Source organism: Triturus cristatus, chromosome 6 (genome assembly GCF_964204655.1).
Source record: "Triturus cristatus chromosome 6, aTriCri1.1, whole genome shotgun sequence".
NCBI lineage: Eukaryota > Metazoa > Chordata > Amphibia > Caudata > Salamandridae > Triturus > Triturus cristatus.
In genome coordinates this window covers 662850715-662876299 of record NC_140589.1, presented here as the reverse complement: position 1 = coordinate 662876299, position 25585 = coordinate 662850715, and positions in this window count along the sequence as shown.

Sequence of the window (25585 nt, the reverse complement as noted above, 5' to 3'; positions counted from 1 at the left end):
AGGTCATAACCTTTGACTTGGCCCGGACTCACTCATCTAGATGTCCGCAGTTGGCAGTTTGATCTTTTAGGCACTATTTTTCAATTTAAAATTTGAAAATTCATACTTCAACTGATTGGATTTTTGTTGTTGAGGTGTCAAATATTTTGTCAAACGTTGCCCCATTTTTCTAAATTGATGCGGGATTTTTCTTGTGATATGTTTTCACTTTATTACTTCTTAATTGCTGCATAAATACTTTACACAGTACCTCTAAGTTAAGCCTGAATGCTTTTGTGCCAAGCTTCCAGAGGGTTAAGCAGAGGTCAAGCGACTATTTGCAGTTCACCCTGACAAGGATTGTGGCTGTTGCTTGAGAAGGGCTCACACTTTAGGGGTGACTTGTATGTATTAAAAAGGGATGTTTAGGCCTGGCAAAAGGTTTACTTTGCCAGGATGAATTGGCAGTTTAAAACTGCACACAGGCTGCAATGGCAGACCTGAGACATGTTTTACGGGGGTACTTAAATGCGTGTAACAACAATTGCTGTGGGCCCACTAGTAGCATTTAATTTACAGGCCCAGCTTACGTCTAGTACCACTTTACTGGGGACTTACAAGTAAATTAAATGTGCCAATTAGAACTGGGCTTTTTAGCACATATTAGGGAAAAAGCTCAAATTTGGAGGAGTTATATTTGGTATTCCCACTCCAATCTCAGCAACATTAGAGAAAGAGTAGGACTTTGGAAGGGTTATGTTTACTATTCTCACAGCAATATCAGAAAATGCAAGGAAAGTGTTGGACATTGGAAGGGTTAGATTTGATGTTTTCACTTCAATATAAGCAAAGGCAGGAAAGTGTAGCATTTTGGAGGGGTTCGCTATACTATTCCACTTCCAAAACCATTTTAGAAAACATTTAAATACATAGCAAAATATTAATATTTACATATTTTAAATACAAAATGTATCTCTCATGATCAATAACATAACATTTAATGGAAATCATTTAAAAAATATAAGACAAATTACAAATATTCAAAATATTTATACTTCTCTCCCTCCAACCATAAACTCACCAACAAAGAAATAAAAATACAAAAATAAATATGAAATTCTTGTTCAAAATTGTATTTTTAAATACATTTTTCAATGAATTAACAATTAATTAAAAACAACAAATATGTAACATAATTAATCAAGTGAATAATTAACATATTTAATCCATTTACATAATTAATTATTAACTGATATTTTAACTAACCTAAAAAATCATTATAAATAAAAAAACACTAATTTATATTTTTGATACCTTTCCACCCAAATCCTCAGAAAATGACATAAAAAGCTAATGTAATAAAACTTAAGGCTTGCTTAAGAGTTTGGCAGTCCGACTACCTGAGAACCAGGTCCACAAGTATCCCACAGTGGTAGTTGTCTATAGACCACAGTATTACGAGCTGACCATGGTGCTGGCGGTGTGGATGTGGAGATCTTGCAGCAGTAGTGAGTACTTTTTCCAAACATATTGATGTCTGTGTGTGCATTTCGACTGCATATCTGTTGGATGCACACATATGCCTGATACATGTGGAAATATACCATCTAACCATATGCGAAGTCCGGCCCATATGTGGCCAGTCCTGGGAATGGGTATATGGTACAAAAATGACTCATCTGTGAATTGTCGCAAACAGGGTCGTAATTATCGGGGTGATGATACTGTTGTGAAAGGTGTCCTAAAGAAGGGAGCCATGTTGGACTCTGCCTGAAAGAACAAGAAAAGGGTGAGTACGCACCCCAAATCCTTCATTTCTGCCACCTTGAAGCAGTTGGTCGGACCTCTGCGGTCAGCTCGTGGAAAAGGCAACTCGTAATATGGACAGCGATGCAGCTCCCCCATATCAGGCAGTCAGTGGGTGGTCTGCTGGTGGACTTGGTGGTTCAGTCGCATTCTTCGCAAATGCAATCCCCCCATCTCGTAACATGGCAGTCGGATCGCCTAGCTCTCCACGGTCGGACTGCCACCACCTGTATGGTGGTTCACCAACCGGCAAACTCATAATAAGGCTCTAAATACCTAAACTTCAGAAAATGTAAATAAATCAATTAAATAATTAACATAAGGAATGACCAATTATTCATTTAATGAACATAACAACAAATTAAAAAGAACAATATTTTATATTTAAGATAACATCCCACAGTAAATGCAAACAAACACAGCAACGTGCTATTACATTGAAAATCACAAATTAATAAAAAAAATATATATTTTGTTAAACTTGCAAACTATACTTAAGTAGTTATCATAATAATTATTCGATTAAATAGCTTACATAATGAATTATCAATTAATTATTTACTTAACATAAAAACTGTAATAAACATAGCAATATTGAATTGTATTTTAAATATCTTCCCCACTCTAACCAACTACAAGCTGAAGAACCTGCTGCTAAATTTAAAATCACTAATTAAATATATAACATTTACAGATTAATTTTTACGAATGAAACTTAAATATATAAAACACACATACAATATTGTTTTTCAAAGCAATATTATATATCTAAAAAATTATATACTTACCTTCTGTATCCTGTCTCACAATATTTTTGACTTTATAATATTCTTGTACCATGACATTTTTTCCATAATATTTTGGACATTCTCTGTTCTAAACTCAGACAATAATTCCATTGTTTGCATGTGTGCAGCTCCTCTCATCCACCCTCCACACAATCCTAGGGCTGTCCGTAATATGGCCATTCTTGAAGCAATTCTGCAGCTGTGCTTTCCTATACATTCCCTCATAACTGAAACTAGTTTCCAGGTATTTTCTCTTGTCCTGTACGATTCTAGAAGAACCTACTAACCCTCCTCTGGTCTCAATCTTCATCAATTTCTTACGCACAACCGTCTCTGAACCCATCAGGTGAATTTTATTCAATGGATGTGTTGCATGCCTCACTCAATTGTTCAATTATTCAATAATTACACGAGAACCTAGTATGGATAGACGATAGTCTGGAACTGGAGAAAGGTTTCTGATGTTATTTGGTAAAATTCCAGTGATAGATATTCAAGTCAAAAGAGACAATTTTCTTTCATTTTAGAATTGCGCACCTGTGTGTGTCTGTGTTTTTGCATGCCTTTTTTTTACTTCGCTCTAAATACTGGTTAAAATATTAGATAAAGCACTGCTCTGCCTTTGAGGATAACCCCACACGAAACAATAAACCTTGAATAACAGCATAAGCGGAAATACGAGCACAGGTTTGTTCTTTAGAGTTTGAAGGATGATGTTTAAAGGAAAATTACTTTGTTTGTGAAAGGGTGAAGTTGAAAAGACAGAGATTGTTGTATTAAAAGATAACATCATGGAAGATAGATGATACAAGATGGTCAAGTGATGGTGAGAATTAATGATTTGGGAACAGGAAATGACTGTAGTGAAGATATCACGTGCCAACTAGACTCTGTTGTCTTTTATTATCTCAAGGATTGTCATTAAATGGACAGAATTGCTAAACAGGTACAAAACTAATCAGAATAAAAATGTTATAATTCAAGAAATGTGGTCCAACCATTACCATTATTAGGAGTCTATTATTTTATTAATCAACTTTGAAATATGCCTTTGCTTGTGGTGGCTAATCCTTTGGGTACCCTAGGAAATTTATTATGCAGAAGCAGTATTGAACACATATTCATAATTCTCTGGATCTGAACAACATCTGTAAATGACTTTTTAAACATGGTCTAGTCTGTGTTAATAAGTATTCCAGTCCTTACTATATGTATATCATATGGAGCGACAATGCAATGTTTCACTTCAAACAAAGCATTTTTGCCGGAAAGAATATTTACTGTTTACATGGTATATTCTACAAAGCAAAGCAGAATTACAAAACATTGTGTTGGAGAATCAAGTAGGTATAATCAAGATCAATTAGGAACTAACACCAGCTAAAATATTCAAAGTTGCTACAAGGTTTAACTATGTCGGACAGACCTGTCCCTAATACATATAATGCTACTCATTCAGGAAGTGTATAGAATGATTATGCGTATCAGATATGCTAGTCACAGTCGAGAGCAACCATGAGCCTCCACTATCAATTAAAAGTTGCATACAGTTTACGGACAGCACAGTATTCCACCTTCATATTTTCAAGGCACACAGGTGTGGAGTTAAAAATTGTAAATCTATACTTATAGTACTCTATAGTTATATGCACTTACTTTCTCAATATTTTATTCTTTGGTATTGTTGATGAAATATTCTGGTGCCTTTATATTGTTTCTGTTGATATTTCAATATATAGCTGGTGGAAACAACGTTTACAACGCTGTCATTACATCGCACTACATTTACAATGCAGTCATTACATCGCAACATCCTTTACAATGCATGTCACTACAACGCAGCCATTATATTGCATGTCACTACAACGCATACCATTACAACGCATAGTACCCCTACACTAACCAACACTTACCCTACTGTTGCACCTCCTGGAGTTAGAATAGTAATTTTTACCCCTACACTATTCAACACTTACCTTTAAATGCAATGTCATGGTATGCGTTGTAATGGTATACGTTGCAGAGGTATGATGCGATGTAATGGAATGCATTGTAAGTGTAGTTTTAAAAAATCCGTTGTATTGGCATGCGATGTAAATGTGTGCGTTGAACTTCCACCTGGAGAAAAACAGCGACAACAACACCACCACCCTGCTCGACAACCTCGCCAACCTCGGACTCAAGCAACTGGTGAACACCCCCACCCACATCGCTGGCCACACGCTCGACCCCATCTTCTCCGCCAGCAACCACGTCTCCTTCAGCCACTCCTCCGGACTACACTGTACCGACCACAGATGCATCCACTTCAACTTAAAAAAAAATACATCCCAACACCGCACACAACAAATCCGCCACAGATGCTGGAGCAAAATCACCACAGACCAGCTCCACTCATCGCTGTGCCAGAACCCCCCAGCCAACACCGCCAACACCAACGACGCAGCCCACAACCTCGCACCACTGAAGAATCCCCCAGGCATGACCGGCAACAGGAAAACTTCATGGTTCACCGACGCCCTCAAAGAATCAAAGAAATCCTTCCGAACCCTCGAAAAAACCTGGCGCCATGACCGAACTACAGAAAACATGACAGCCCTCAAGATCGCCACCCGCGAACACCACCAGCCGATCCGTACCACCAAAAGGACATCATTCAAAGAGCAACTAGACAACAACACCCACAACAGCAAGGAACTCTTCAACATCGTCAAAGAGCTCTCCAACCCCAGCGCCAGCAACAACGACATCACACCGTCACAAGAACTCTGCAACTCCCTCGCCACGTTCTTCCACCAGAAGATCGCAGATATACACGACAGCTTCGGACCCCAGACTCCGCCTCCAGTCACCGAACCAGCAGCCCCCACCACCACCCTCAGCGCCTGGACCCCCATCAGCACTGAAGACACCACCAACGTCATGAACTCCATCCACTCCGGCTCCCACTCGGACCCATGCCCCCATCATATCTTCAACAAAGCGGACACCATCATCGCACCCCATCTCCGAAACATCATAAACATCTCGCTCGCGTCAGCTGCCTTCCCCGAGAGCTGGAAGCACGCAGAACTCAACACCCTTCTGAAGAAACCCACAGCGGACCCCAAAGACTTCAAGAACTTCCGCCCCATCTCTCTTTTTCCCCTTCCCGGCCAAAGTCATCGAGAAGACCGTCAATAAACAGCTGACTGCTTTCCTCGAGGCAAACAACTCACTCGACCCATCCCAGTCCGGATTCCGAGCCAACCACAGCACCGAGACTGCCCTCATCGCAGCCACCGACGACATCAGGACCCTGATAGACAACGGAGAAACAACCGCCCTCATCCTCCTGGACCTCTCGGCAGCCTTCGATACCGTATGCCATCGCACCCTAATAACCCGCCTCTTCTACACTGGGATCCAAGAAAAGGCCCTGGACTGGATCACCTCGTTCCTCTCCGACAGAACCCAGAGAGTCCGCCTCCCTTCCGCTCAGAAGCCACCAAGATCATCTGCAGCGTACCCCAAGGCTCATCGCTCAGCCCTACCCTCTTCAATATCTACATGAGCCCCCTCCCTGCCATCGCACGCAACATCAACATCATCTCCTACGCCGACGACACCCAGCTGATACTCTCCCTCACCAAAGACCCAGCCACCGCCAAAACCAACCTACAGGAAGGAATGAAAGACGTCGCAGAATGGATGAAGCTCAGCCGCCTGAAGCTGAACTCAGACAAGACGGAGGTCCGCATCCTCGGACAATCCCCAACTGCCTGAGACGACTCCTGGTGGCCCTCAGCACTGGGCTCTGCACCGACACCCTCAGACCATGCACGCACCTGGGATTCATCCTGGACTCCTCCCTCATGATGACCAAGCAAGTCAACGCCGTCTCGTCATCATGTTTCAACACCCTGCGCATGCTCCGAAAGATCTTCCGGTGGATCCCCACCGAAACCAGAAAGACGGTCACCCAGGCCCTCGTCACCAGCCGACTGGACTACGGAAACGCCCTATACGCAGGAACCACCACCAAACTTCAGAAACGACTACAACGCATACAGAACGCCTCCGCACGACTCATCCTCGACATCCCTCGCCACAGCCACATATCCGCCCACCTGACAAAACTGCACTGGCTCCCCGTCAACAAGAGGATCACATTCAGGCTCCTCACTCACGCACACAAAGTGCTCCACGACATAGGCTCCGAATACCTCAACAACCGCCTCTCGCTCTACACTACCACCCGCCAGCTTCGCTCCGCCAGCCTCGCCCTCGCCACCGTTCCACGGATTCGCAGAACCACCGCCGGAGGAAGATCGTTCTCCTACCTGGCAGCCAAAACATGGAACTCCCTCCCCGCACAACTACGAACAACCCAGGACCATCTCACCTTCAGGAAAATCATCAAGACCTGGCTTTTCAAGCGGTAGCAGCACCCCCTGCCCCCCTTTCAGCGCCTTGAGACCCTCACAGGTGAGTAGCGTGCTCTATAAATGTTTTGATTGATTGATTGATTGATTGATGTTGCGATGTAAGAACTCCCTTGTAAAGGCATGCGTTTAAAATGTATGCGTTGTAACGTCATGCATTCTATAGCTGGATTTCACATATGCCTCCTAGAGCTGAAAAATATAGAATAATGGAAAAAATTATGTCAGGAGGACATTGGCAGATATATAGGGTATGTTCTGATGTAGTGCCTAATTTGTAAAATAATAAGGGCCACGGCCCTCGTGAGGAGGACACTTGAGGTTGCACCACCCATTGCCACTGCTGCCAATGACAGTACATACACAACCACTAGCCATCACACTGCTACAAGGGAGACAATTCAGACTGTTCGAGGCCCCCCAACGCTATAAGAATGGCTTGGGAGGCAGGTATTCATTATTTTAATGTCTAATTGATTAATAAACAACTGTTGTTGTGCTCATCTCTATATTCCAGAAACAGCACCACCATGTGGCACCTGTCATAAGTGCCGGTGTTGACAATTAAGGGCTGATGAGGAGCACCGGAAACCACCGGCTCAACTTACGCACCGTTCTAATGGCAACTGTGGGAAAACATCGAGCAGAAATATAACTTTGATCCACATAAGTGATCACATAAGGTCCTCCTACGGTTTCAGCTTAGTAAAATAAAATGGATTTGTCAATATTTTCTGAACTTCATGAACAGAAGGATGAAAAGAGGTAGATGATTGACGGTGCAGCTGTGGGTCTATATGGAGCTGGCTGCAAACGTTTGTAATGGGTCAAAGTATATCCTGAAGGTTGAAAAGGAGGCTTGAAAGGACACCATTACCCAGTGCAAGCAGCAACATCAGAAATTAGCATGTGGAAGGACTTTTGGGAGATAAGAACTCAGGGTCGGGTGTACAAAACACTCCTGTGGTTGCAAACCCTGAAATTTGCAAAGTCACTGGGTTTGTGACCATAAGAGAGCTTTTTAGAATGTATAATGCCCTTTTCGAGTGCAGAAGTTTTCATTGTTAAAAATGTTTGCATTAATGTATAGACACCCTAATGCTATTTGCATAGAAGAATTGTGTATATTGACTATAGTGAATTTAGGCCTGAATTTTTAAATGACTAATGTTGTATGTCATCTTGCTTTGTGACACGGGAATATTTCATTTCTAGGTGAGCTGGAGTTCTAATTGTCAAATGCAATATTTTATTTCCTTCCTACCCTTGTGAAGAAATGCTTTATTTTCTTTGTGATTATCGTGGAATGTTTTTATGAATAATGTATTCAAAAAGACACCTGCATTGTGCAGCCCAGTTCATTTGTCTTATCCTGTTACCGATAGCGTAAATTGAAGGACACAGAAAGAAGCTTGCATTGTGAAAAACCTTGAGAAATCAATTAGCATATCATGTTATCATTTCACTTCAACTTGATTGGACAGTCTTGTGCAAACTGTGTATAGGTGTGTGAAATGTTAACGCTTATGTGTTTTAGTTCAGATGATGAGGGTAGAGTAGGGGAGACTGTAAGATTTCGAGTAGTCTCTCAGAGAGAGGACTGACGTCCCTTTGTCCTTCTCTTTTGAGGAAATCCCTTGTTGGACCTTCATCTAATTTATATGATTTGGAATGAATTTGAACTGCATGTTTCTCAAGCATACACATTTTAATTATTAATTGACGCTAACCTGATTTTTGCTTACTGTAAACCATTGCATTTTTAATAAACCTTGATTTTTGCTTACTGAAAACCATTACATTTTTAATAAACCTTGATTTTTGCTTACTGTAAACCATTACATTTTTAATAAACCTTCATGATTTGAAAGCAAAGTATTCCCTGTCTTTCTTGTGGAGATTAATGTGCTTCACACTTACTGAATGTATCGATTTGTTGACCAAGCTTTGCCATGGAGCACCAAAATCCTTAGGGGGGTAACACCGCTCGTGGTCCACCGTGAAAGGGGCTCATATTTACAAGGCTATGAAAAGTCATGCAGGTGGCTGTACATGGCCTTGTAAATGTGGGCAGGCACACTACCCTGCTGGGGCGTCAAAAAAAGTGATGCGCCGGCCTGGCAAGGGCCTTGTAAATGAGGCCTTTTGTGATGTGACCTGTAAGTTTATAGATTGCATAGCAAAATTAAAGACTTAGAGACTTGATTGCTTCATTTGGTACATTCTTACTCCTTTCATTGGCTTGAGATAGTGATGAATCACATTCCCTCCACAACCCAATTCACAATTAGCATATCTTTGCCACTACATGACGTTTAATCTTGTGTACATTCATCATCTTGTAATCTTTCAACATTCTACTTAATGCCTGTCCGAAAGGAAGCTTGTTGATGACAATGTTTACAAAAGTAGCAGCCTCATTGACATGCAGAGGGGTATACCCTGACACCTGCAGAAGACAGCAGCAAAACTAGTATTCCACATGTGAAGCTACAGAATTAAAAAAGTAAAACAAGCCTCAATTTGAAAGACAAGGTTATTATAATGCAAATATTCCCATTTTAGAAACAAAAATTCTCAGACAAAATTCTCTTTTTTCACATATATTTATTCACCTTCGGTTTGTATTCATCTAGACCACATTCAGAGAAGTGCTTCTTTTGTAGGTGGAGACACAGTATTAGTACATTGGCTAATAGGGCTGGATCACAAAATATTTTTTCCTTGGGCTACTTCATGGTTGGCTGGTAAGTTAAAGCAGTGCTTGGTGCAAACACCTTTACCACCGTATTACCAATGCAGGTTTCTGGAGGTGATAAAACGAGACAAGAATGTTTGTACAAATTTGTTATGAAGGATTTTGTTGTGATTGTGATGTTTCCTGTGGGTTTTTAGTGCTGCTGAGTTTGTGTGCCGCATTTTTGTAATGCAATTTTGTGTTTTAATGTGGCTGTTGTGTTGCATACAGCTTTGACTGTTTTGTTGTACCCTGTTATGTTTTAATTGTGCTATTGTGTTGCTTTGTGTAGCTTATTGGGACACTTTCTGTTGTTTGGTATACGTCAGCAAATGCTGCTTCATTTCCATCCAAGAGCAACACACACCAATAACGTTCCTGTGACAAGTAACTACATAACTCTGTCTAAGGTGGTAAAACAGTGCTGCTCCAGCTCTGGAACTGTTCAAGACAGAAGTAAGCCCGAAACTATGGTTGAGACTGTATCTTAATTTAGCAGTTGCTCACTTTAAATGATATGAACAGTGCTTAATTTGTAGAAATATAAGTGCAGGTGACCAAACTTTTTCAGGGGAGGTTATCGCCTTCTTTCCCCACTTATGACGCCCAGTTTCTCCACTGGCTTTGCCTTCTGCCTGCATAAATAGACACAGCTGCACTGAAGCCTACGAGAGAAGAAAGAAAGCCCACTGTCGTCAAGAAGGGTTGGAGGGGGCTGTCGCACATGAGAAAAGTTTGAAAATATAGTTTCAAATTGTGCTTTGAAAGTCCTTTTTTCCACTTAAATTTGCTAAAAAGCATAGAGACTATTCAGTTTGTGCTATACAAAATTAATCTGCTACATGAAGAGCAAAATGAAAGAAACACAAACAACATCAGAGAAATGGAAATACCCTTGGGCCCGATTCACAGAACTAACTTAAGACAAAATCCTAAACTTACTACCATTTTGGTATTCAGAGAAGGCACTTACTCATTTTGGTATTCACAGAAGTTAGGAGTCCTAACTTTAGGACTCCTAAATGCCTTCTGTGAATACCGAAAGTCTTAAAATTAGGATTTTTCTCAATTTAGTGGTAGTAAAGTTAGGACTCCTAACTTTAGGGCTCCTAAATGCCTTCTGTGAATGCCTAAAGTCGTAAAGTTAGGATTTTTCCCAGTTTAGGAGTAGTAAAGTTAGGAGTCCTAACTTTACTACTCCTAAACTGAGAAAAATCCTAATTTTAAGACTTTCGGTATTCACAGAAGGCATTTAGGAGTCCTAAAGTTAGGACTCCTAACTTCTGTGAATACTGAAATGAGTAAGTGCCTTCTGTGAATACCAAAATCTGTAAGTTCCTTCTGTGAATACCAAACTGGTAGTAAGTTTAGGATTTTGTCTTAAGTTAGTTCTGTGAATCGGGCCCATAGAGAATAGGGGCAGTTATACCAATCAACGTAAAGTAAAACTCGTGAAATGTAAAGGGGGGGGAGCTCCATTGCTGGCTTAAATACTCTGTTTTGACAAAGACAACAGTGTTTTTGATTGTAAAGTTTAGAACATGAATATAGGGACTGGCAGGAACCCATTTCAATGTCAGTGTTTAAATGCCCTGGGTAGCTTTGAGGTACATTTGAGGAGCTTTGATCATTTGATGGAAGTTAGACCCAAGTGAGAAAGCCACAGAATATAGGGTCTTGGTGCACAGGCTCAGCATGCACTACCAAGATGTGGGCATAGAGAGGGTTAGGTAACTACGCACCAATGAAAGTGGAGGGAAAAGGCTTTGAAACTGCTATTATTTTTATGCAACGAACGAAAAATGTAGGCGCCGTCTGGAAAATCTGATCCTGTGAAAGAGTTGGCAGAACGGGGATGGCAGCCAGTGAGAATAGAATAAGGTTATTGGAGGAAAGGATATTGACTGCTCCTCCGCGAAGGTGGAGGAGCATCGCCCCACTGCTTTTTAGCGATGTAAGAAAAAATGAAATGATAATAACTAAAAGCCATTTAACTTTTTCCTGTAGCAGGGACTTTGCCAGGTGGAGCGGGGTGGGCGGGGCTGCTCTGCTGACAGAGCACAGGAGGGGTGGAGTGGTTTGCACTCCCTAAGTGCGCATGAATGTTTGTCCAGCCCACTTAGCATGTTCTCCACCCAGGCTGCATTACTCAGTAGTCTCACCAAGCTCTTTAACCTGTCTCTAAACCTGGGAAAAGTCCCCATTAAATGGAAATCAGTAAGTGTCAAACCAATCATAAAAAAACAATCAGCAGATCCAAAAGACTTCAACAACTATCGACCCATCTCCTTACTGTCATTCTTTAGTAAAATAATGGAATCTCGGTCAATAAACAACTACTGGCCTATCTGGAAAGACATCAACTACTGGACCCTTCCCATCAGGTTACAGGGCAGGTTTCAGTACTGCAACAGCCCTGGTGGAGGAAGTAGACAACATAAAACTCTCCTTAGACGATGGGCAGCCAGCAATACTGGTCCTGTTGAACCTATCAGCGGCCTTCGACACAATCTCTCATGCCATTTTAATACAAAAGCTTTAAGAGATTGGAGTAGGAGGTAAAGTCCTAAGCTGGCTGAAAAACCTTCTAAAAGATCGTACCAGCACTGCCCAACTTGAATCTATAGTTTTCAGCAGCTCAGAGGCTGATAAAGGAGTCCCTCGGGGATCAGCACTGAGTCCCATTCTATGTAACGTCTATGTAGCACCCCTAGCTGGGGTCATTAGGTCATATGGGTTTGAATGAATTTTTTAAGCAGATGACACTCACCTAATCATTACCTTGGGACCTAACACGCAAGACACAAGAACCAGATTTATCAACTGCATGTCTCTTATATCCAACTGAATGCATGAAAATTATCTACAACTCATTTTCTGCAACACTGAAGTGATTCTATTTGGTAAATCACAATCATTCTGGTCTACAATACGGTGGCCCACCAGCATAGGTCCCTGCCCCACATCAAAATCTATGGTGCGAAATCTTGGGATTATAATAGATGATAAGCTATCCATGAAAGACTACGTAAATAAGACACTGGCCACTTGCTATGGCACCATGAGAATATTACGAAAGATCTTCCAATGAATTCCGCTGGAATTCAGGAAAACGCTGGTTAAGGGTTTAATAATTAGCCTATATAGCAGGCTCCGGGTAATGCAGAACGCCGCCGCAAGAATAGTTTTGAATCTTCCTTCCACATCCCCTTCGGTACCCATCCTGAGAGCACTGCACTGGTTTCCAATCAGGAAGCGTACTTGCTTCAAACTTATGTGCAGTGCACATAAGGCCCTGCACGGAGCAGGGCCAAGCTATTTTTTCAAGAAACTCAGGTGGTACTCACCAAGGAGAAACCTTATTTCTGAAGGAAAACATCTTATCACACCTCTGAAAGTGCACACAGCCAGAAATGGTGGTAGTTCTTTCTCTCACCTGGTCCCCCAACAATGGAATTAGCTTCCAATACGTATTTGTGCCATGGAAATTCTAAATCCAACTTGTCCATGTTGTAGAACCCCTCCTCTATGGCCCGCTACGAGGCCATGAGACCCCTCGGGGTGATATGTGCGCTTTACAAATGGTCATAACAGAACATGACATAACATAACATTGAGAACATGCCCAGGCTCCCTGTCCCCATCTGAGCGCCGAACCACGCCACTCAGACGAATCACCATGCTCCATTGCAGTGTTGTGATTGGCTCAGGGGAGCCTCAGCCTGGGTGCTTCCTGTTCTGTGTTCCTGTCGGAGGAGCTACACGACGAGGAGAACGCGGTGAGGGAGGATGCGGCGAGGAGGTAAGTTTAATATTATTTTGTGTTTACCCCTCGTCCCAAGTCTGCTCTGCCCTGCCCTGCCACCACCGATCCATGCCGGCCGCCACTGGAAAAGGATACTCTTGTAATAGGGATTTTCTGCTCCTAAAGGCATGTGTTTGCGCATAGAACAAACACTTCACATGCTGGAAAAAGGGATCTCCTCTCATACTGTACCATGTAATGCACGGGAACAGGTGCTGGAAATAATCCTCAGAGTGACGAGATAGTCTCTCATTTGAACATTGGACTCAGTCACCAGCAGTAACGGATAGAGGGCCTCATGTGCTGGAAATGCATTTGGTAAAAGTGGTTGCTATTTGCACACCGACTTTTGCTAAAGGCATTTGTATTTTGCGAGCTGACCTATGTGTTATCAGGTCGGTTCTCAAAATACAGAATTGCATTGGGTTGCAATTTGATCTGCCTCATAAATATTAATGAGGTTTATGTTTATGTTTGAAATTTGTAAAGCGCATGGCTGCTCGAGGGCTTTCCTGCGCTGGTGAGTGCTGAACTGGGTACCGTACCTACTAATGCATTCAATGAGGGAACAACCAGGTCTTCAGTTTTTTTTCTGAAGGTGGGTTCCTCTTGCAGTGACCTAAGGCCGAGTGGGAGACTGTTCCACAACTTAGGTACCAGGTGTGCGAATAATCTTCCTCCCCATCTTGTCCTTTTGACTCTGGTCGTGCTGAAGAGATGTAGTTGAGAGGATCTTAAGAGCCTGGCTGGAACATACGAAGATTCCAAATTTCTGAGCTTCACTGGACCTTTGTTCTTTCTGGCCCTGTGTGCGATACAGCGGGATTTGAACTTGAATCTTGCCTCAATCGGCAACCAGTGGAGCTGTTTGAGGGATACTCTCACTGAAACGTGGCATGGAACCCTTAGCAAGAGGCTGGCTGCCGAATTTTGCATGACCTGCAGTCTCTTTATCGAGCCCAGATAAAGAGAGTTGCCATAGTCCAGACGCGAGACTATGAGGGACTGAATAACAGTTTCCCTTAAATGATCTGGGATCAATGCTAATATCTTCCTTATCATCATGAGTAGCCCGAAGCAAACTCTAGACAGTTTGTTTGCCTGACAATCCATTGCAAGAGCTCAATACAGCCAAATTCCCAGATTTTGTATAGGGGAATTGGGGTCAGGGGGTTACCCATACCGTTTGGCCAACTATCTAAAGGTCTGGTAATACATGTGTTTCCTAATATCATTAGTTCCGTCTTGTCGACGTTTAGCTTTAAGCAACAGATCGACATCCAGTCGGCCACTTTTTCCAAGCAAGGTACCAATTTTAGGTTTCCAAAATTAGACTCATTTGTCAGAGAAGCAACCAGCTGGGTATCATTTGCATTGGAGAATGCCAAGATTCCAAACTGTTGCAACATGGTAGCCAGCTGTAAAACATATAGGTTAAACAATGTAGGGCTGAGTGACGATCCCTGTGGCACTCCACATATAGATCTGTCCATCAACTGTTGTTTTTGTATTTGTCACCCCGAGTGGGAAGGTTATGCCCAGACGCGGGTCCTGTGCTCTCCATGCCACTGGAATCAAGCTATCCTAGCTGTAGAGGGGTGAAGCCCCAAAAACAGTCCTAGGATGCTTGTTTCCAGTCCAGGGAGGACCTGGCTTGGCAGTTCGGGCTGGACTGTTCCCATGAGGCACAGGGTCAAGACTGATTTGCATATGGCTGGGTTCAAACTGGAACGGCATGGTGAGAAAAAAATCTATGGATTTAGACCCAGATCTCTGTACTGGGGTGAAGGTATGACATTGTTCTGCATTCTGGCCATAAACTGTTGTGTTTGCATTTGTCACCCCGAGTGGGAAGGGTATGCCCAGACCTGGGTCCTGTGCTTTCCATGCCACTGGAATCAAGCTATCCTGGCTGAAGAGGGGTGAAACTCTGAAACCGGTCGTAGGATGCTTGTTTCCAGTCCAGGGAGGACCTGGCTTGGCAGTTTGGGCTGGACTGTTCCCATGAGGCACAGGGTCAAGACTGATTTGCATATGGCTGGGTTGAAACTGTAACGGCATGGTGAGCAAAAAAACGATGGATTTAGGCCCAGATCTCTGTACTGGGGTGAATGTATGACATTGTTCTGCATTCTGTCCATAAACTGTTATTTTTCCATTTGTCACCCCGGGTGGGATGGGTATGCCCAGATGTGGGTCCCGTGTTCTACATGCCACTGGAATCAAGCTATCCTGGCTGAAGAGGGGTGAATCCCTGAAACCGGTCCTAGGATGCTTGTTTCCAGTCCAGGGAGGACCTGGCTTGGCAGTTCGGGCTGGACTGTTCCCATGAGGCAAAGGGTCAAGACTGATTTGCATATGGCTGGGTTCAAACTGGAACGGCTTGGTGTGCAAAAAAACAATGGATCTAGGCCCAGATCTCTGTACTGGGGTGAATGTATGACATTGTTCTGCATTCTGTCCATCAACTGTTGTTTTTGCATTTGTCACCCCGAGTGGGAAGGGTATGCCCAGACGTGGGTCCCGTACTCTCCATGCCACTGGAATCAAGCTATTCTGGCAGAAGAGGGGTGAAACCCGAAACCGGTCCTAGGATGCTTGTTTCCAGTCCAGGGAGGACCTGATTGGCAGTTCGGGCTGGACTGTTTCCATGAGGCACAGGGTCAAGACTGATTTGCATATGGCAGGGTTCAAACTGGAACGGCATGGTGAGCAAAAAAACGATGGATTTAGGCCCAGATCTCTGTATTGGGCTGAATGTATGGCATTGTTCTGCATTCTATCCATCAACTGTTGTTTTTGCACTCCACATATAGATGGCAGACTGTCTGAGAAGCAGGTCTCTTCCATAACTTGGTAGGACCTGTTTTCTAGGAAAGAGATCAGCCAATCCAGTGCTCTATCCTGAATTCCTATTTCTCTTAGCCTATCTTTCAAAATGGTGTGATCAACGATATCAAACGCCGCGCTCAGGTCGAGAAGTAGGATAGCAGCAGATCTTCCGTTATCTAACAGAGTTTTAAGCTCTTCTTTGACCACCAAGAGTGCCGCCTCTGTGCAATGTTGAGCATGAAAGCCCATCTGTTTTGGGTGGAGAATGTCATTTTCCTCCAAAGAACTGGCTAATGACCAGTTGACATGATTCTCCAGATGTTTACCCTGAAAAGGGAGTAGTGAAATGGGTCAAAGGTTACAAAGTATTACTGGATCTAAGTGGGGCTTAGATCCACTTAGATTCCAGTAACTTGGAAGTGACTTGGAACCAAGCCCATGTCTAGTGAATGATTGAGTGCCTCCATTAGTGAAGGGAGAATAACATCTATCGCTTTGGATAGGATATATAGAGGTGCAGGATCTAGTGGGGATCCTGATTTGGTTACCCTTATCAGGTTGAAAATTGTTTCTTTGTTGAGCCTGGGGAATTGTGATAGAGTTGGAGTTAGGGAGAATTACATGACATTGGTTTTCTCACCAAGAACTGGTTTGGTAGTACCATGAAATTGGTGGTAAATATAAGTCACTTTTTTGTGAAAGGAAGATGATATTTCATTGCATCTTTTTTTTGTGGTTTGCGGGAGAATGATACTTTCTTGAGGAGTGATTATCACTTTGACCACTTTGACCTGTTCCTTCGGGGAGTTTGAGGTCTGCACAATTTTCCTCATTGAATTTAGCTTGAGCTTTCTTTATTTCGTTATGATAGGACCTAATTAAGGCTTTGTATTTTATTTTGAGGGCTGGCTCATACTCCTTTCTCCAATTCCTCTCTAATTTCTTGCATTGTTTTCTTAATAAGATAATATGGTCGTTGATTTACACTTTGCAACCCACTATGGTTGGCTAGAACCACAGGCTTGGTTGTCTGCTGGATTCAGCAGACCATCATGTTTGTGATTGCTTCTCAACAAAGCAAACTTTTTTTTTAAAACAGCCCATTTTATTTCATGAAAAACAAGATGCTTTTAAAAAGAAAAATTAAATGTTTTGCAAAGATGTTTGCTAGTAAGGAAAGGTCCAACACCACTGCCTTCTCCCACAGAAATGTTTTTTCCCATAGGTGAATGAATCTTTGCGGTGGTGGTAAAATATGAATGTTTTTTGACTGGATTTCAGTACATACTAACATAAAGTATCAGTATTTGGAAGGACGCCTCTTCCAAACACCAGTTCGAAATATTTTCTAAAACCCATTAATCAACTTTGAAAACATTGTCAAAATCAATAAATGGCTTTATACATTTAGAAAAAAAAATTTAGCATTCACAAACCCTCTAATTTACTGAATTAGAGGGTTTGAGATACTAAAACAATTAATACATGAGGGGGATTTAATAATAAAAACAAAATAAGACTTACCTCATGCTGCTAGCAGCCTCACGCCTCTGTGTTCCTCTGCTTCCTGGTCACAGCAGACACTGTGACAGCATAGGAGACTCCCTGTGCAATCCCCCTGCTGCTCTCATGCTATGAGAGCAGTGCAGGGATTAACGCTCGCCCAGGCACAGTGAGTTTGTGATGTTTCCCAAACCTGGCTGTGCAATACAGCCGGGTTGGAGAAACTAACTGTGCATGTCTGTTTAGCTGGCCTAAGACGGCGGGCCAAACAGACATGAGCACTTAAAAGTGCACATCTACTCCATTCCTCCTCCCTCCCATTGCCCGACCCTGCCTCTCCCTACACACGCTGGCTCAGCCAGCAGCTGAAAAATAAAACAACAATAAAATGCTGTTTTTTTTTTCAGCTGCTGGCTCTGAGCCAGTGGGGCTACGTTTCTCCACCATTGCGGAGAAGCAGCCGATGTCAGTGAGAGCAGCAGACAAGCACTGTTCCACTCCTGGAGGTTGGAGCATACCAAGGAGAGAGACCCAGACAGACACTTCTACCCCACTTGAAGTTTTGCAAAATCTTTTCTGTGCAGAGGTTCATGCAAAATGGCAGTGCAATTTGTGCCCAGGCTGCACAATTCAGGGGTCTGTCACTCCTTCCGAGAGAGCCGTAGACACCTCTGCTCAGCGCAGTATGCTCTGGCTAACTGTTCCAGAATCTAGATGGTTTGCGACCTGTCAGGTAGACACACACTTACTGAGGTAGGATCAGGTTCCCCAGCTGCATGCCCTGCTGTCTGGTGCAGGCACACTTCTGTTCTTGAATTCCAGGAGGCACAGGCTTGAAAGTAAGGGTGAACAGCAGTTCCTTCTTCGTGTCCTCATAGCCAATGAGCAATCTAAAAGAATTTTCTCAGCCAGTCCCAGGACGCAACTTTTTTCCTCCTACTAACAAGATATATTTCTTATTCATGATTCACTGTGAGCACTTAAATGTCACACAGCCAAAGCCCTTGCGTACTGCAATTCCTATAATTACAGACAAAAAAGTCACCTGTAATGGGTCAATAAGGGACACCTGATTTCAGTCTCAAATAGTGGTAAATTGTGAGTTGGGCTGGCCAAGGACTTTTTATATAGGCCTGAGGACCATACCTGTGGAATGGGCCAAAAGTGTGGTCCCCTGAAAAAGATGCTGTTGCTGCCCATCAGCACAAATGAACCACTGGAAATGGCACAAAGAGTTTCTGCATTGCATACCTGGATTTCTGATTGCATGCATTACAGATGCCTAGAAAGTAATTGGAGAATCAAGGATTCTTCCCTATCCCTGGCATTTATCGAGAGCACTCCACAAATTCCCCCATCTAAAAAACTGTTCCTCTTCCATCACTAACTTCTTTTTTCCAGCTGTTACTCATGTGAAACCCCCACACAAACCGGCATGTACTTCTTGGATTATAACAACTTCTGAAATAATTGACACATGATGCAGTATGTTATTGACTATACATGGGTGACTATAGTGAACCTTCCGTATCCCAACTTAAAGAATCTTACACCAAAATTGTCTCTCCACAAGAATTATGTGCCTAATATATGAATTTTCCATTTACAAAAAGTGGTGGCAAACTCCACACCGACATTTTGGGAATGGAAAGGAATTCATTGAACTGACCTATGCACGAATAGAACAGTTTACAAACTTCTGAATTGAGTGGGCTGCAGGTCTACCTACCTCATTAATTTGCATGAGGCAATTTGCAAATTGCAACCCCAAGGCAAATGGCTAGAGTCACAGGCATGGTGGCTTGCTTGGGTCAGTCAACCACCATTTGTTTGATTGTTTTTGAATAAAACAAACTTTTTTATTTTAAATACAGCCTGTTTCCCTGAAGAAAAAAATGGGACGCATTTAAAAAGAATTTAACCAAACAACATTTTTAGGAGTAGGCAGTTGTCCTTAAGACCACTGTCTATTCCTGAAAAGGTTTTTTTCAACATTCCCAAAGGAGATGGGAATCCTTGGGGATCCCTTCCCATTTTCGTATGTTTACCATCAATTTCGATTTTTGAAAACCTTCTCTGATTTATTAATTGCTTTTAGTACATTACAAAACTGCTTTAGCTGTCGCAAACCCTCAGATTTACTGAATCTGAGAGTTTGTGACCGTTAAAACACTTTGTACATCAGGCCCTATAAGTACCATTTTTGCCATCCGTTAAACCCAGGAGTTTAGCTGATATTGATGATTCTGAGAGTGGCTAATTTATTGGTTGCAAGACAAAATTGATTCATGTTACTGCAGTGTGTTGTGTTGTTGGGTCTGGGTAGTCTTTCAGGTGTCCCAGGGAAATCAAGGTTTACCGGATTTGAATTGAGAAAATAGAGTCTTGATTAATGTCCTGAAACCTTGCCTATTATTGTACAAATAAAGTGAGCAGCAAGTACATGCCTTTTGCAATTCAGACTCTAGGAGGCCCATTACGATGGCGGGCGGACAGAGTCCACCCGCCATCGCAAGGGAGCCAGGGACCGACTGCCGAAGGTCCTGCCAGTGGCATTAGGATGCGCCCGCCACACTGGCGGGCGCATCCCACATTTTTTACATTGCGGCGGCGGTGCTGCAAGCAGCACCCGCCGCGAGGTAAAAAATGTATGTTGTGCATTTTAATGCACAACGTGACAGGCCACCTGACAGGTGACCTTGTGCATGCAAATGTACCCCCGAACACCCTGGGGGCCCAGGACGGGCCCCCAGGGCAAAACCGCATGCCTTTCCATGGCGGCAACGCCACATGGAAAGGCACGTCTCCGCATTCATACTAATATGGATGGCGGTATCTTGCAGACACGCCACCATATTGAAGCCCCTTTCCGCCCGAGCGCCTGTCCGACCGGCTGAAAACCGGTGGACGGTCTTTCCGTCCGCCGGGGTCCCCCTGCCGTCGTAATGTGGTGGGGGGAAATGGTAGGCGGGCAGTGGGAATTGGCGGGCGGATCACCACCGCCATAAAGGCGGTGGCGATCCGCCCGCCAACCTAATCGACCCCTGGGTGTAGAGAAACAGAGCAGTCCAGGGCATAACCAGGGAGTTGCTGTGGGTTTAGAAACTCAGCACAGCATAAACACTATGAAATAAATCAGTGTCTCAAGCGTGCATGGTCTTAAAAAAGAGAAACAGCTTTATTTTACCCACAATGAAATACAAAAAATTCAGAAACCCATAGAAAGATTATTCCATGATTTAATCTGGGCAATTAGAAGTCTGTGGATAATTGTAGTGCCAACATTCTGATAGGAGAGTTGACCCCACTCCCACAACTTCTTTCAGCTAGTATTAAAGCTGCCTCCAACGCCCTCTGGGACTTGTAGTCTGGGCAGTATCCTTCTCCACTATCAGAACCCACTTCTCGCGTTTGCCCACCCGAGAGATTTAGCACGTGCCCTCTTTTGTTCTTAATGTTTGCCGAGGTCTTTGCAGTTTTTGGTTCAATCAAAACTTTCAGGTTGGTCTTCTTTCTAGTCTGGTGGTAGGACTGCTCTGTTCCGCCACATTTAGGCATCACGAGTCACATTTTGGTCTATATAACAGAAAATGAGGGGGACATGCAGAAAAGTTGCCTTTTCTGCATGGTCACTTCAGATTTTTCACTTTTTCCTAGATCCTATTTTTGCTGACTTTAGGACAGTGTTTGCTTTAACACTGGTAAACCATTGTAAAGCTCCCGCGCTTTCCCCTAATACAAGTGCTGGATATTGGACCTTCATGTTTGTCATATTTAGCTTTCCTATAATTTCAATTGAAATGGTGCCTACAATGCACCTATGGCATGAAAGACAAAATGTCATACGTGTGCTGCAGTGTGTATTTACACTGCCCGCAAATATGACAAAATGGGACGCTCGGATGGGAAGTTTGGTTATGGTGTAGGTTTGGGTGGATGGAAATATCATCAGTGGCATCACTATGAGGATGGGCAGCTTAGTACTGGCATCACCAGGAACCTTGACACTCAGCCCTGGTATTTCTGTGAGCAGAAAGCATGAGTTAGTGGTATTCTGAGAATAAAACTCCAGGGAAGCGCCAGATCTGTATGCCTCCCGAGGTGAGACGTAACGAGGAGAAATATGTTTATTTCTCTTCTTTTTTCCCTCTTTCTATGTGTGATGCATTCTGCAGCACACATAGAAAGAGGAAAACGCCTCTTAGGATTGTTTTTCTGCAGGAAGATGCTCCTGCACAAAAACAATCCTGCATGCAACAGAGGCACTCTTGCACCATGGTGCAAAGGTGCCTACATTGGCGCAAGGCCGCCAAAAGGGCACCAGCGCAGGCAAAAAGGACAGGAATGCAGCGTATTGCTTAAAAACAGTGCATTACTGCCCTTTTACTTTGGTGTTTTTTTGCACTGCCCTCTGCCCTATGCCAAAACCTCATAAATAACTTGCTCAGTGTTTATCCCTGACCTTATCTGAGGCTAATAACACCGTGGTCAGCAGGAGTCCCATGCGCATTAATATATTTGTCTGCCTCTTCATAAGTACAGAAGTGTTATTACATCTGATGATAAGGAAAAGGAGGCACAGTGGTAATTGACTTGGATTACATAATTTGGTCAGGGATGGAATCCGGGCTCCATCCCAGGATTCCTGGTTGCACAGCTCAGCCTCTAAGCGGGTACCTCTTTATCCTGTTGTACACCTAAGATTGCCTTTAATTCTCTGAACAGCTGCTTATGTACACTGTACGTTATTTTTTTTGCCATTTTTTTTAGTGCTTATTACACCTGAAGAGGTGTTGAAGCGCTTGTCGAATTCTCCTGACTGCACTGCAGAGAGGCCAGCTCCAATTAGAATACCCCGTCCCGCCAAGACTTCAATATCAAATGTCTACAACAAAGAAGACCTCAAGCCCCCTTAACATCCCCAACCCTCCTTCCCAAAATCTGTGTCTGTGTGGGCCCCCCTTTTTGCTGTTTCAGCAGCATGTGGAGTAAAGAACCCTTCCTTCACAGCCCATGTCGGCTTTGATCTGTAGTTGTGAATACAGATTACCATGGGACTGTGCGTCTTGCCCCCCTGCTGAAAAGAACTCCCACAGAAGGGAAGTAAGTGCTTCAACATTCTGTTAGAATCTATCTAAGTCATTTTTCATTTAAACAGGCCATAACTCTTGCAGTAGAATGAAGTGTGAACATCTGTTGTTTGAAGAGGGTTGTTGTTTCTGCTCGTGGTGGCAAATCACTTTTTAAGTGTGCCTGAAGATGAAGCAAAAAGGATGTGATTACAGGGATATCTGCTTTGCGTTGATCCCTATAAATAAATAATATAATTTAGTCTGGTTGGTAATGTGCAATGTTATCTAAACTTGCCAACTTTTAAAGACATACGTTGATTTCGTCCTACCTGCATATGTTGATGCTGAATATCATTTCTGACGTCATGACGGTATTGTATACGCCTCATTAGTTCCCAGTAGAGTGAATCTCCTTATGATTTGAAACTCTCGGAAAAACTTGTATATTTTTAGGTTTCGAATGTAAAACCTTAATAAATCGCGAAAACGTTTGCTGGATGTGGTGCATTATTCCAACCGAGCAAGAGCCGGAGAGACGCATGATACCAGATCGCGTAAATCACCTGACTGGACAAAATCTATAGACTCCTACCGATGGGGGGAAGCACTTAATAAATGAATTGCTAAAGACATATTTGAGGCTTCCACCTGCAGAATAACAAGCACCTTCACTTGACTCAGATGCCCTTCATACACGCAGATATTCCTGAGAATCTGCATTTGGGCTGTATATCCATCCCTACTGTCCTGAAGAAGGCCCGCCCTGACACTTTTTACAGTTTGCGCAACACATGGGGTCAAAACGTTGACGCATCCTATATGTCTGCACAACGCTTATGATCACAGCTTAACTTGTAAAGGATCCTGAAGCATATGTGCAAAAATCATAAGGACAAAACAGATATTTCACCCTTCTCTATTGATTGCACGTTCATTTTTGTCTCGCATATAGTGTACTGTCTATATCACTAATCACCACATGTCACTTTTTTACCACAAGTCACTCAAACCCCGTTTTTCAATTGGATTTATCTATTGCGAAAGCCTTGAATATTTGATATTCTTTAAATATATCATTTGAAATCTCAAATTGGTGTGCATTATTTACTTCTCTTTCCCAGAATCATTGATATGTGTTACATGTAAACTATATGTGTCGTGAACATTTAAAAGAAATTGAGATTCCTGACAGGACCATTTGCTTGACTTAATACTTATACCTAGGTTCTGAGGGACACCGGGTCGCCCCATTATTTTTTCTAACAGCATGTGAACACACAGCAGGACATCTTGTACCCCAGAGTTGTAAAGCCATCTAAGGCCCCCGCATCCTGCACCCATCATTGGACACAACAGGTAAGACAATAAATTAAACTTAGTTGTACATTGATGTAAAACAAACAGTGTCTGGCATTGCTGCTAATACACTGCTCAGACTCATGCACACTCAAGCATGTAGCTCTGATAATGCATCTCACTTCTATTACTGTACAGAGACATGCACAGCTCTTTCAGTGCACCTCCATATAACACACATACTAGCTGAATTGATGTACCCTAAGTCTGTAGCAACACTTGATATTACTGTGCTTAAACCCCCGTGTGAAATTTTTCAGTGCTCTTTAATTCTGTTTAGAAGCACCACTTGACTTTTTCTTGTTTGAACTCACATACCGTGTGACTAATGGACCTCTATCCTGCAGCTGTGCCTGCTTTCACAATGCCTAGACTCATAAACCTCTGCCAATGTCCCTCAGTTGTGCAGCAGCAACTGTTACCTTAGTGCTAACAGTCGCACTCTGCTAGCTAGCTGGCTGCTCATCACACAGACTTCCACCACACACACATCCAGAGAGTAAATAACACTCTCTGGGATTTCCCTGGCTTCTTGCCAAATAACATGTTCGCTCCTATCCAACACAATGACGCTCCAAATAAAATCTACTTTCTCCTACTGGTCATACTGCCGACGGTAACAAAAACTCATGTTGAAACGTACACATATTTTCTACTGTTTATCAATTTGCAAGTTCCATGGAAGCTATTTAAGATACTGACCTAGGGTTTGTAGATATTTTCTATGCATTTTCTCGTGGGGCTCCTCCCTAAGAATCACGCTAAAGCGGGGCTCTACCCAAGAAATCATGCTAAAACTGATCTCTGCATGTATGTGAGACACCATGAATATGTTCCCAGTAGAAAGGTGAACCTTTTTTTGTGCTCATATGCCACCAGACACAGCAGCTGAAACTTAAGGTGCCCATTTACTTAGTGCCAATATCAGCAACACTCCCCATCCCACATACAGCAATATTAGTAGGAAATAAACCACACGACACCTTGTTTCTGGAGAAAATTGCTGTAGGTTTATTTGCATACCAAATATGCCAACATGGTGGGTTATCTTAGGGGCGATCCAAGGGCAGGCAGCCCCTCCACTGCCTGCCCCCCTGATGAGCCAAATTACACCGTGGCCGTCACCAATCAGTGCTTACCAATTTTGGGGTAGGGGATAGCCCCTCCCACCGTTGGACCGCCAGTCCACCCCCTTACTCATGCCCCGAAGGGGCGGAGCGTTCCAGGCAACCCCCAGTTGCTGAGGCTTACAACTGCCCGTAGGACTAACGGAGCAACGTCAC